The sequence below is a fragment of the Macrobrachium nipponense genome, chromosome 32 (assembly GCF_015104395.2).
Source record: "Macrobrachium nipponense isolate FS-2020 chromosome 32, ASM1510439v2, whole genome shotgun sequence".
NCBI classification, from domain to species: domain Eukaryota; kingdom Metazoa; phylum Arthropoda; class Malacostraca; order Decapoda; family Palaemonidae; genus Macrobrachium; species Macrobrachium nipponense.
Window position 1 is genome coordinate 58688246 of NC_061094.1, and position 12500 is coordinate 58700745.

The following is a 12500-nucleotide window of genomic DNA, read 5'->3' on the forward strand; positions in this document are numbered from 1 at the left end:
AACAATGCTAAAAATGTCTAGGAGAACTTCTATAGGACTGAAATGGGGTACGGAGCAGTATCCGAAAGCCTCTCCTAGTAATTTTTTAGCATTGTTCAAAAATATATTTTAAACACTACTGTGGCTTTTAATTTTCATTATTATTATTATTATTATTATTATTATTATTTATTATTATTATTATTATTATTATTATTATTATTATTATTATTATTATTATTATTATTTTATTTATAGTATTTCTAGTTTTGTATTATCTTTATTATTTTATTATTGTTCAGTTTTAATAATTTTTATTATATTTTTATTTACAAATTATTACCATTATTTTCTTACTTTGATTTTTATTAAAATTTTTATTTTTATTATTATTATTACTTTATTATTTTTATTTTTTTATTTTTATAATATTTATATTTGTATTTTGAAATTTTATTATTATCATTTTATTAATTGTATTGTTAGCTTCCGATATTTATTATTATTATTATATTTATTTCTCATCAATAATATTAAAATTTTTTTTTTAATATTTTATTTTTATTTTTATATTTATTGATTGCATTTTGAAATATTATTATCATTTAACTAATTGTATTTATAGTTTTATAATTTTTATTTTTATTTATTATTTTATTATTTTTGTTTTATTTTTGTTTTTATTATATATTTTTTTTCATTTTTTTCTTATTTTTACATTTATATTTTATTATTCTTATTTTATCTGTTTCATTTTTATTTTTATTTTATTTTTATTTTCATTATTTCAATTTTTATAATTTTATTACTTTTGTCTGTATTCATGTTTTATTGAAAATTAATTTTATGGTTTCCTCATTGTTGTTTAAACTGGTGAGCAACGCACCGAAGGTTGGCATGTCTAAAATAGGTAATTATAATAGTAAATTTCAATTTTATTCAGATGCCAGAAACTGTAGTTAAACATTCGTTGTATAACCCATAGGTGTTTCTCAAGAGTAAAGTTCCTTGGTAAGGGCCGCGACGCGACGTTTCGCGTGGATGGTGAGTCCACCTTCTTCTGTAGTGGCAATGCATGAGTAGCTCGATGCCATCCTGTCCGACTCCTCAAAGGTCGATCGTCTCACACTGAACCCTTCTGGAGACATCAGAAGGGACGGCAACCGGGTCATCAGTACCATGAAGGCAGCACCTTCCGTCCATCCAGAGGGACTTCAGCCTTTGTTATCTCTACCTTAACATGGAAAACCCATAAAGAAGGCAACCCCCTCCGCCCAGTTATTTGCTAGATGCCCTTAGCCAAACACCTCAATCAAATTTTGACTCCCTACATCCCCCCGAGTTCATCGGTGGAGTTCCTAGAAGTTTATGACTCCCCCGTTGTCATCTTGCTTGGTGAGTCGTACCCGCGTGAAGTCAGATTAATCAACAGATATCACAAGTTTAACATATGACTAGAATTTGAGAAATATCTAGAAGTGTTCGTGAACTATCGGTGATAAGATAGTGTGGAAAATAGTAGGATAAAGCGTCTTCTAAGTTAGTTTATCAAGTGTAATACTATAAATCAGAACAAGATGGCAGTAAGTTCCAACTGCGGGAAGAGGTGGCGTAATTTGGCGTGTCTAGCAGATTCCCCAATACGATGACCCCCCGGCCGGTCCCAGCAGGAAGGGAACTGGCATTTCTCATCTATGAAATCAGCAACCAGTCCTAACCAAAAAGATACAAAAGCATTCATAGATATATTGTTTTTGAAGTATAATAAAATTTAAATCCTTCAAACTGGAACAAATCTAATGAAAACATCTTGTACTTAGAAGAACTAACCCAAAATGAAAAGAAAATAGATATAATGAATATAAGTGAAACCTGGTATTCCCAAGAGACTGGGAATGATGATCAAATAAAAGGGTTTCCAAACTTTATAGATCAGATAGAAAAAATAGGAATCAAGGGGGAACCGCAATATATGGGAAAGACAAAAAACAAGGAAAAATATATAGAGAAATATAGTAACTCAGAATGTGAACTAATAGTGGGTAGAATTTGAATCTGAAAAATTGATGAACATAGTAATATATAGACCTCCTAATACTAAAGAGTTTGACTTAATAATTGAAAAATTGGATGATATATGTAGAAACACAAGGACTGGATATTCTCTATCTGGTGACTTCAACTTTGCCTTTCGTAGAATGGAAAGAACGAATAGAGATTTAGTGGTTGTACTTATACATATAAAAAAGAGAGTAATAGTAGTGCAGAAGATAAGAGGCAATTTGAAAAGCTATTAGATATGCTACTAGAATACAATTCATTCAACAAATAAAATCACCTGCCAACTAGAAAGGAAAATACTTTAGACCTAGTATTTGTGAACGAGATGAATTATGTTAAAGAAATAATAGTTTATAATGCGAATATTTCAGACCATAATGTCATAGAATTAACAGTTCATTCCAAAGCAAGTGAAAATAGAGATAAGCAAGAAATGAAAAAGTGGGAAGGATATGGAAAATACAACTTCTACAGTAAAAATATAAAATGGTCAGAAATTAATGAAGAATTAAACAAAGATTGGGATAACATTTTCGTAAGTGATGACATAAGGGTAAATACGGAGATATTATATAAAATATTGGGAAAAGAAAATAGTGGAAAAATATATACCGAAGAAGAAAAGTAAACATCATTCATGCATACAAGAGACAGAAGGATCTTGTTCCAGAAAATCAGAAAGTGGAAAAAAAAGGTCTTGCAAAAGAAAAAAATGCATGGAAAGTTATAGAACTAAAAAGTAAGATAGAAAATGCAGAACAAAAGATTATACAATCAAAAGAAAATGAAAAACGGGACTTGGAAGAAAAAAACCCTATTAAATATCAAGCAAAACCCCAAGCTATTATACTCATATGCGAAGAAGATGAATAAAAGAAGAATAGAAATAGGCCCTCTGAGAATTGAAGGGCGATCAACGAATGAAAAAAAGGAAATTTGCAACATACTGCCAGAACGATATAAGAGAGAATTCACCCTAGAATAGATAATGAAGATAATGATATAGAAGTAAGGGATGAAAATAGTGAATATTTAGCTGACATAGATATTAATGAAGCTGATATTGTGCAGGCTATTAATGAAATTAAAAATGGAGCTGCTGCAGGGCCTGATGGAATTCCTGCTATTTTGTTAAAGAAAGTAGTTCATTCTATCGCAAAGCCACTTGCAATATTATTAAGACAAAGTGTAGATACAGGCAAGATTTATGATGAGCACAAATTAGCATATATTACCCCTACTTTCAAAAGTGGATCAAGACTAGAGGCAAGTAATTATAGGCTGTGAGTCTAACATCACATATTATGAAAGTGTATGAAAGGGTAATGAAGAAAAATATTATGAAACATTTAATAAAAAATAATTTGTTTAATAAAGGACAACATGGTTTCTGTACCCTTTGGAGTTTACCCGGAAAAAGTACACAAACCCAACTGTTAGTCCACCGTGAGAACATATTCAAAAATATGAAAAAGCGGAAATGAAACAGATGTGGTTTATTTAGACTTGCAAAAGCTTTTGATAAAGTAGACGCATAATATATTAGCGAAGAAAATTAGAAAACACAATATCGTGGATAAAGTAGGAAGATGGTTAAAAGAATTTTTACACAACAGAAAACAGATAGTTATTGCAAACGACGAGAAATCGGATGAAGTCAAGGTAATATCCGGTGTGCCGCAAGGTACGGTGTTAGCTGCAATACTGTTTGTTATTATGATTGAAGACATAGACAATAATGTGAAGGATTCGGTAGTGAGTAGTTTCGCAGATGACACAAGAATAAGTAGAGAAATTACTTGTGATGAAGATAGGAACGCTCTACAAAGAGACCTTAACAAAGTATGATTGATGGGCAGAGGTAAATAGGATGGTTATTTAACTCTGATAAATTTGAATCAATAAATTATGGAGACAGAGAAAGAAAGCTATATGCATATAAGGGACCTAATAATGAGACCATCACAAATAAGGAAGCAGTTAAAGACCTTGGTGTGATGATGAATAGGAACATGTTATGCAAATAAATTTTGATCAAATAGCAACTCTGTTGGCAAAATGTAAAGCAAAAATGGGAATGTTGTTACGGCACTTAAAACAAAAACAAGAAAGCTGAACACATGATTATGCTTTTATAAAAACATATGTTCGTAGTCCACTTGAATATTGCAATATGATATGGTACCCACACTATCAAAAGGATATTGCACAAATAGAGAGTGTACAAAGGTCCTTTACAGCTAGAATAGAAGAAGTTAAGGACCTAGACTACTGGGAAAGACTACAATTCTTAAAATTATATAGTCTAGAAAGGAGAAGAGAACGCTACATGATAATTCAGGCATGGAAACAGATAGAGGAATAGCAGAAAATATCATGGAACTAAAAATATCAGAAAGAGCAAGCAGAGGTAGATTAATAGTGCCCAAAACTATACCAGGAAAAATAAGGAAAGCACACAGGACATTAATCCACTACGCACCAGCATCGATAATGCAGCGTCTATTCAATGCGTTGCCAGCTCATCTGAGGAATATATCAGGAGTGAGCGTAGATGTGTTTAAGAATAAGCTCGACAAATATCTAAACTGCATCCCAGACCATCCAAGATTGGAAGATGCAAAATATACCGGAAGATGTACTAGCAACTCTCTGGTAGACATTAGAGGTGCCTCACACTGAGGGACCTGGGGCAACCCGAACAAGATGTAAGGTCTGTAAGGTAAGGTCTGTAAGGTATGGTAATCGCTTCCTAGCGACGAATGATAAGTTAAAGGAAATGACAATGCATTTTCTTCAAGTAGGTCTACAGCAGAGAAGACATTTGCGCACGTGTTGGAGGCGCCTGTTCTCATGATTGTTCTTGAATCGTCAGGTGGGGTATGGAACTCGACAGGCGCCGACGTGTCGTGAGGAACGCCGCGATTTCTGATGAAACACTTCTTCTAGATTCTTCTAAATCATTACGGTCATCTCGGGAGCCTGTGACGTTCACTGGTAGGCCCTGCCCCCAGATTGCCGTATAAATACGACTGACGAAGCATGAGATAATCAGTTAGAGACCAGCAGAGAGCAGAGATCAACAGCTAGAGACCAGTAGAGAGCAGAGATCATCAGAGAGAGATAAGAGAAGAAGGAAAAGACAAAGGATCAGAGAGGAAAAGGCGCTCGAGAGTTTGATCGAAATCTGGTCAAGTCATCGTCAGGGAGTCGACGACCGTGATATTTCAACGTTGAGCAAGCATTCAGAGAAGAAACGTCCTGCAAGTTGGTTTTGAGGAATAACCTGCCCTTCGAGTATCAAGAATAGACATTGCTTTCTGCAGTACGGAGTCAAGAAGACGTCTGAGGTTATAGTTTTCCTTTGTGAAGCCGTCGCTTCGAAGATTGATTGTCGACCGCTGAAAAATTGGCCTGCAAGTATTTGCGTTACCTCACTGTTTCCCCAGTTCATGCAGTGTAAGATTTTACTTTTGTTATGTAAATAGGAGAAACCATTCTGCATTTATCTTTGTTAATAAACTTGTAAATAAACCCTTGTTCTGTTTGTGTATCTTTCTATATTCGTATCCCCAGTTTCAACTGTTGGTGTTGAATTCTTTTTGTTTATTTAATATCGAACCTTGAGCGGACCTCTCGGGGTCCTTGACACCCGTCACTGGTATCATAGCGTCCCTCGACGTCGAATCCCTCTTCACCAACGTGCCCTTCAAAGAGACCATCAACATTATTTTGGATCTCGTTTACTGGGACCCGTCGATATCCCAGAAGCCTCTTTGCATACTCTGCTGGTCATCTTGATTTTTGGTGCGGGCGTGGTTCTTGATAACCCCTTCCTGGGCGTGGCAGGAGAGTCTGTTAGAATAGGCGCCTGCTGGTCATACCTAAGTAGGCGCCGATGCAACCGCAGACTGGGTATGTGTACTGGTATGCCACATACGTCTGCTTCAGGGGGTCTCGTACCTCTGGGGAGGGTTTTTTCCAATATTAGGTCGTGCTTTATTCGATTTTTGTAATATATAATAATAATAATAATAATAATAATAATAATAATAATAATAATAATAATAATAATAATAATAATAATAATAATAATAATATTATTATTATTATTATGTTCGTCATCTTTCAGTTGTCAACGAGGGAAGGCGGTCTTTTTAACTATGCTGACATTTTAACATAGCTAGATTATGGTGTCTTGAGCCACATAAATCAGGAAAACATAAAGAAATGTTTAAATTTTCATTGCTTTCCAAGAAATATTTCGGTAGCTGACGTCTTCTCTGTAGTATGACGTCTTTATTCGTATAGCAAATTTCAATTACAACTAAAATTAATATTAAACAGAGATTTCTTATATTACAATTACAGTTACCTTAAGAATGTGTAATGAATCACATTTCAATTAAATTACAATTACACCAGGCCTGTTGTCAATGCTCAGTCGTTATGTAAAGGGGGTGTGGCCTAGGTATGCAGGAGATGCCAACTAGTCAATTTCCATCTCTCCAGATGTAATCACCTATACCCACTTGGGTGAGATGTTATTCCCATCTATCGTTCTTTGGACATATCTGGTACTTAGGGCCTGGTGTTGTGTCGCAGTTAGCGTTCCTTCGGTTTGTTTCTTGAGTTCTCCCCTCTGTAGCCAATGACATGTTTCATCGCTGGCCAGTTCTTTAGTCTGCCTCATGTACTGATCGTGCATTATTGTTGTGCCATTCCTCTGTTCTGCTTGTTATTCTCCCGTCTCTGTATATTTCCGGGTCTTCGTCTGCTTTTAACAGTCTTTTGGCTTAGTTCTCTGCTCTCGATGTTGGTACAGTCCTCTATGCTTAGTAGCCCTCTCCCCTCTTTGTTTCGTGTTATGTAGAGTCTGTCTGTATTTGCACTCGGGACGTAGGGGTCCAAATTTGATTTAGACGTTTTGCCAAGGCGTACGTTGGCGCGGGCGTTAGGGTGATGATCGGGTGAAGGGGGTTTCCTTGTTAGTTGGCTTTTATGTTACCATATAAACAACCTAGGCTGTAGTCTCCTTGTATGGGCGGGAGGTGGACAGCGTTTGTCGCAGCATTCATTGCGCTAATGACTCCTTTGGCCCCCCTCTTGATGTCGTCTGTCGGGCTTCTTGTCAGGCGCTCGAACTTGCTCTTGCCTTGATCAAATTTTGACCCCCTACGTCCCGAGTTGGTACAGCCTGCAGTCATCAGTAGAATTCCTAGAGGCCATCAAGGACACCCCTGGCACCGGGATTATTGCCTCGCTGGACGTGGAATCCCTGCTTATGAACGTTCCTGTCGATGAAACCATCGATATAATTTTTCAGCGTATCTACAGGAGTCAGTCAACAGCGCCCTTCAACATAACCGAAGCCTTGCTCCGTACACTGCTGGAGATCTGCACCAAGAAAGCCCCTTTCTCCACCCACTGTGGCCAGATGTAATGCCAGAAGGACGTCGTGGCGATGGGCTCCCCACTTGGGGTCCTCTTCGCTAACTTTTACATGGGCACCGTGGAGAAACGAGTCTTCGCCAGGATGCAGCAACCCTGCAGATATGGCTGTTATATCGATGATATCTTTGTTCTAGTCGACGCTGAGGATGAGGTGAAAGCCTTCCGTCAGGCATTTCTGCAGGGCAGCGCGCCGAATTACACTGTTGAATACAGCACCGAGAATCGGCTCCCCTTCCTCGACGTCCTTGTGAGTAAGACGGGAGACTGCATCCATACTTCTGTCTACACAAAGAAGACCAACCTTGGACTTTGCCTGAACGATGAGAGCAAGTGCCCCACCGCATTCAAAAGCACGACCGTCAGGGCCTTCGACAGTAGAGCCTTCTCCCCCTGCTCGGCCTAGCAGGACACTCATCTGGAACTCGACCACGCCTTCCAAGTACTCGTAAATTACAGGTATTCGAATAAATTAATAAGAAGAGAACTCCGTACAACCCTGGAGAAATAGTACGGTAGTGAGAGCCCGCAGCCACGCCCCCAGGATAATATGAAGCCGTATTATAAAGCCTTCATGAGTTCCCATTACCGTGAAGAAGAGGATTCTGTTAAGAAGATGGTTATCGACAATGTAATCCCGATCAACAACACCAAGAAAATAGGCGCCTCATTGGCGTTCCACCTCGGTGGTCGCGAGTTCGATTCTCGGCCATTCCATTGAGGAGTGAGAGATGTATATTTCTGGTGATAGAAGTTCACTCCCGACGTGGTTCGGAAGTGACGTAAAGCCGTTGGTCCCGTTGCTGAATAACCACTGGTTCCATGCAACGTAAAAGCAGAGTCAAAATATACAGGGTCTGCTCACGAGGCGGTACTAAAACCTATCCCCGCCCCTTGTGAAACGTCATCAGTTACAAAAGGACCATATCTTTATGAAACTATATTTACGATAACATTTTCATATAACTATTTTTGCGATGGCGTTTTTTTATATAAATTTTCCTTTTATTGCATATTGCCGTATACTGCGTTAAAGTACAAAGAATGCTCTTTCAAATGATGTATAGCACATTACAATTACGATTACTTTCAAACCCACAAACGCGCACAGAAAAATTTATCTACGCACACAAAAATGTGCAATTACTTCATCCGTCAATTCACGTTTCGTAGCGTATCTGACTAAGGGATGATGATAGAAAGAAACTGAAAAGTGGATTAGAAAGCTGATAAAATTTACTATATAATGCATAAATAAAATTGATAGGTGTCCTCAGAAATTTTCGAGGAATTCTAGGTCAAAGACGGACCAAAATTTTTAAATTTTATGTAAATATTTACCACATTTTTCTTACATAATTTTTCTTTTTATTACGTTTTGCCATATACCATGTAAAAGTACAAAGAATGCCCTTTCGATTGGTATATGACACACTACAATTATAATTATTTTCAAACCCATAATCGCGCACAGAAAATATTATCTACGCACGCAAAAATTATAAAAAATCAAGCGTTCGTGAGAGATCTGAAATCTAGCCCCGCCCCTTGTGAACGTCATCAGATACATCCAGCCAGACTGACGAATAACTTTTTGTACTTTTTTCGAAAATATTATAATCGTTTGAGGCATGCATAATTAATACCTTTATGTATACAGTTTGTGTTATATGTAAACTTATGTGTTCGGAAGTATATTTATGTGATATGAAGTGCTAATGAGAGTTTTGCTGGAAATGTGTTCCCTGTATCATTTTCTTCATCATTTATTCCTTTGATACCTTATATCGTATATGATGTAATTCTTATACTTTTGATATTGTTTTCTTTTTTGTGGTCAAGTCGTGGAAATGCAACTGCCATTTTTTACACTGCCTTACCACATTTTCTTTGTAGTTATTGCATAACAATAAGTATTCACAATAAGATTTGGAAAATTTAATTAATCTATCATTCTAACCTTTATAAAAAAAAAGTTGCTTTTCAAAGTGAGGTATGAACACAGTGACAGAACTAAATACATTTCTTAAGAATTATTTAAAATCTTGATAATATTACTACCTGAGAGAGAGAGAGAGAGACCGAGAGAGAGAGAGTGAGAGACGAGAGAGAGAGAGAGAGAGAGAGTGTGAGAGAGAGAGAGAGGGAGTTGTCATGTTAAAAGAAATGGACTTGAAGAGAATACAGCTAACCAGTATACAGCTAAGTAAATAAATAAGTAAAGAATAAACATATGAAGAAAGTTGGAGTAGCTGTGCGTTCAAACTGGTATATTTTGTGCAATAAAGCAAGGTTTGGTGACTAAATGAGAGAATGGGTATTATCATCAAGATTTTGTGAAAAACACCACGTGACATGGATTATATGTATAAAAACTAAGGGTTCTTTATGTAATTCAGTGGAGAAACACTGAAGAGTTACTCTTGTGACGTCACAGTATTAGCTCCGCCCCCACTGCCGAGTTGAGCAGACCCTATATACTTTGAATGGTTATTAAAAAACATCTTTACAGGTTTTATCAAATTTTATCAAAAAAACCATGCGATATGGATTAAATGTATAAAAACTAAAGCTTCTTTAAGTAATTCAATGGAGAAGCATGAGTAGTGTTACTCTTCTGACGTCACAGTATTAGCTCCGCCCCCACCGCCGAGTTGAGCAGACCCTATTACTTTGACTCTGTGTAAAAGCACCATACAAACAGACACCAAGAAAATTGACTCACTCATATATTACCAGAATCGGAGGACTTGCGACCTAATTATGAAAAATAACCCCTCCCCACAGGTACGAGACCCTCTGAAGCAGACAGACGTATGTGGTATACCATTATACATGCCCAGTCCGCAGTTGTAGCGGCGCCTACATAGGTATGACCAGCATGCACCTGTCTAAGAGACTTTACTGCCACGCCCTCGAGGGGGCTATTAAGAACCACACCCATACCAAACATCAAGAAGCTATCTCCCGCGATTTGATCATCCAGAACACTAAGATCATCGGGAAGGCCCCTGATGCCCGTACGCTTCTCATCCAGTAAATAAAACCAACACTGAATATGACGTAGGAAGAACTTCTCCTCCCCATAAGTATGAGAAGACCTGCCAGTAATAATGTCACAACGAACTACGACAACTCTATGGAAGAAAGCACCCCCGAACGAGATACTCCTGCAGGCAACGACCGCACACCTCAGGAGGTCTAGAAGATCACAAGAACGAATCCATCGAAATGGTGAAAGTGGCTTGAGAGCCGGCTCAAGCGACCAATGATAAAGAAGACTTACCGCCGCCAGCCAATAGGAGATCAGCATGGGGTAGACCCCCTGCTGACGACCCCAAATATAAGGAGGACGGACGCTATTTTAATTTTTATTATTTTTGTTTTTATGTGTATTATATTTATTTTTATTATTTTTTTTATAATTTATATAATTGTTTTAATTTTACTTTTCTTTTTTATTTATATTACTAATATTTTTATTTTTATTTTATTTTTATTTTTTATTGATATATTCTTAGTTTCCTATTTATTATTTTATTTTTCTCGTTAATATTAGTTTTATATTGATTTTTATTTATGATTTATCATCGTTATTTGTATTGTTTTTTATTTTTATTTTTATTTTTATCTTTTAATTTATTATTTTATAATTTTTTAATATTTTTATTTTTATTTTTTATATTTTACATATTTTATTTTGTTTTTTGTTTTTATGAAATTAATTTTTCTTTCAAATAGTTTCATTTCAATTTATTATTATTATTAACGTATTTATTTTTTATTTTCATTTTTTAATATTTTAATGTAATTATTATTCTTTTATTTTCTATTTTTTATTTTTAATATTATTATTTTAATTTCATTTTTTTATTTTTATTTTGTCTTATAAATTTATTCATGTGTATTATATTTATTTTTATTTTTATTTTACTTTTTTATTTTTTATTTTCATAATTTATATAATTATTTTTGTTAATGTTATTTATAATTTTTATTTATTTTGCTATTATTTTTATTATTTTTTTATTGATATTCTTAGTTTTCTGTTTATTATTATTAATTTATATTGTTCTCATTATTATTTTTATTTTTATTTTCAGGTTATATTTATTGTTGTTATTAGTATTATTTTTATTTTTATTTTTATTATATTAATTTTATTTGATTAATTTTTATGTTTTTATGTTATTTGTATTATTTATATTTTCATTATTATTTCATTATTTTTATTTTTTTTAACAATTTTATTATTATTTAAATATTTCTACTTGAATGTATTATTTCTATTATTATTATATGTATTTTATCTATTCATGTTATTTTTATTTTCAATATAATGTTTATTACTCTATTATTGTTAGTTTTTAATTGAATTTTTTAATTTTATTTATAGAATAATGACTCTTGTTTTTTAAATTTTTTTATTTATATTATTATCATTATCATTATTATTATTTTAATTATTAATAATTATTACTTTGCTATTGTTAATTTTTCTTTTTCTCTTCGTATCTATTATTATTTCGATATATTATTATTGATATTATTTTACTAATTGTATTTATTATTTATATAATTTTATAGTTATTTATATTTTCCTAACTGTATGTATATTAATATAGTTATATATTTTTTTGTTTTTATTATATTTTATTTGTATTTTTATTTATATATATTTAAAATTAATAATTTCAGCTTTATTTTTATTACTATTATTTCTTTATAGTTAATTTATATTATTTTTATTTTTTTTATTTTTATTATTTCATTTGTTTTATCTCTATTATGGAAGTAAATAATCTTTTAAACTTGTTAAATTATGAGTAATTGTTGCCTCAAATGCAGTGATTAAATGTAAGTCTATTTTCTTAATTATGATTTTCTCATTGTTGCTTAAACTGTTGAGCAACGCACTGAAGGTTGGAATGTCTAAAAGAGGTAATTACAATAGTAAATTTTCATTTTATTCAAAGATTCCAGTCTTTAGTTAAACATTCGTTGTATAA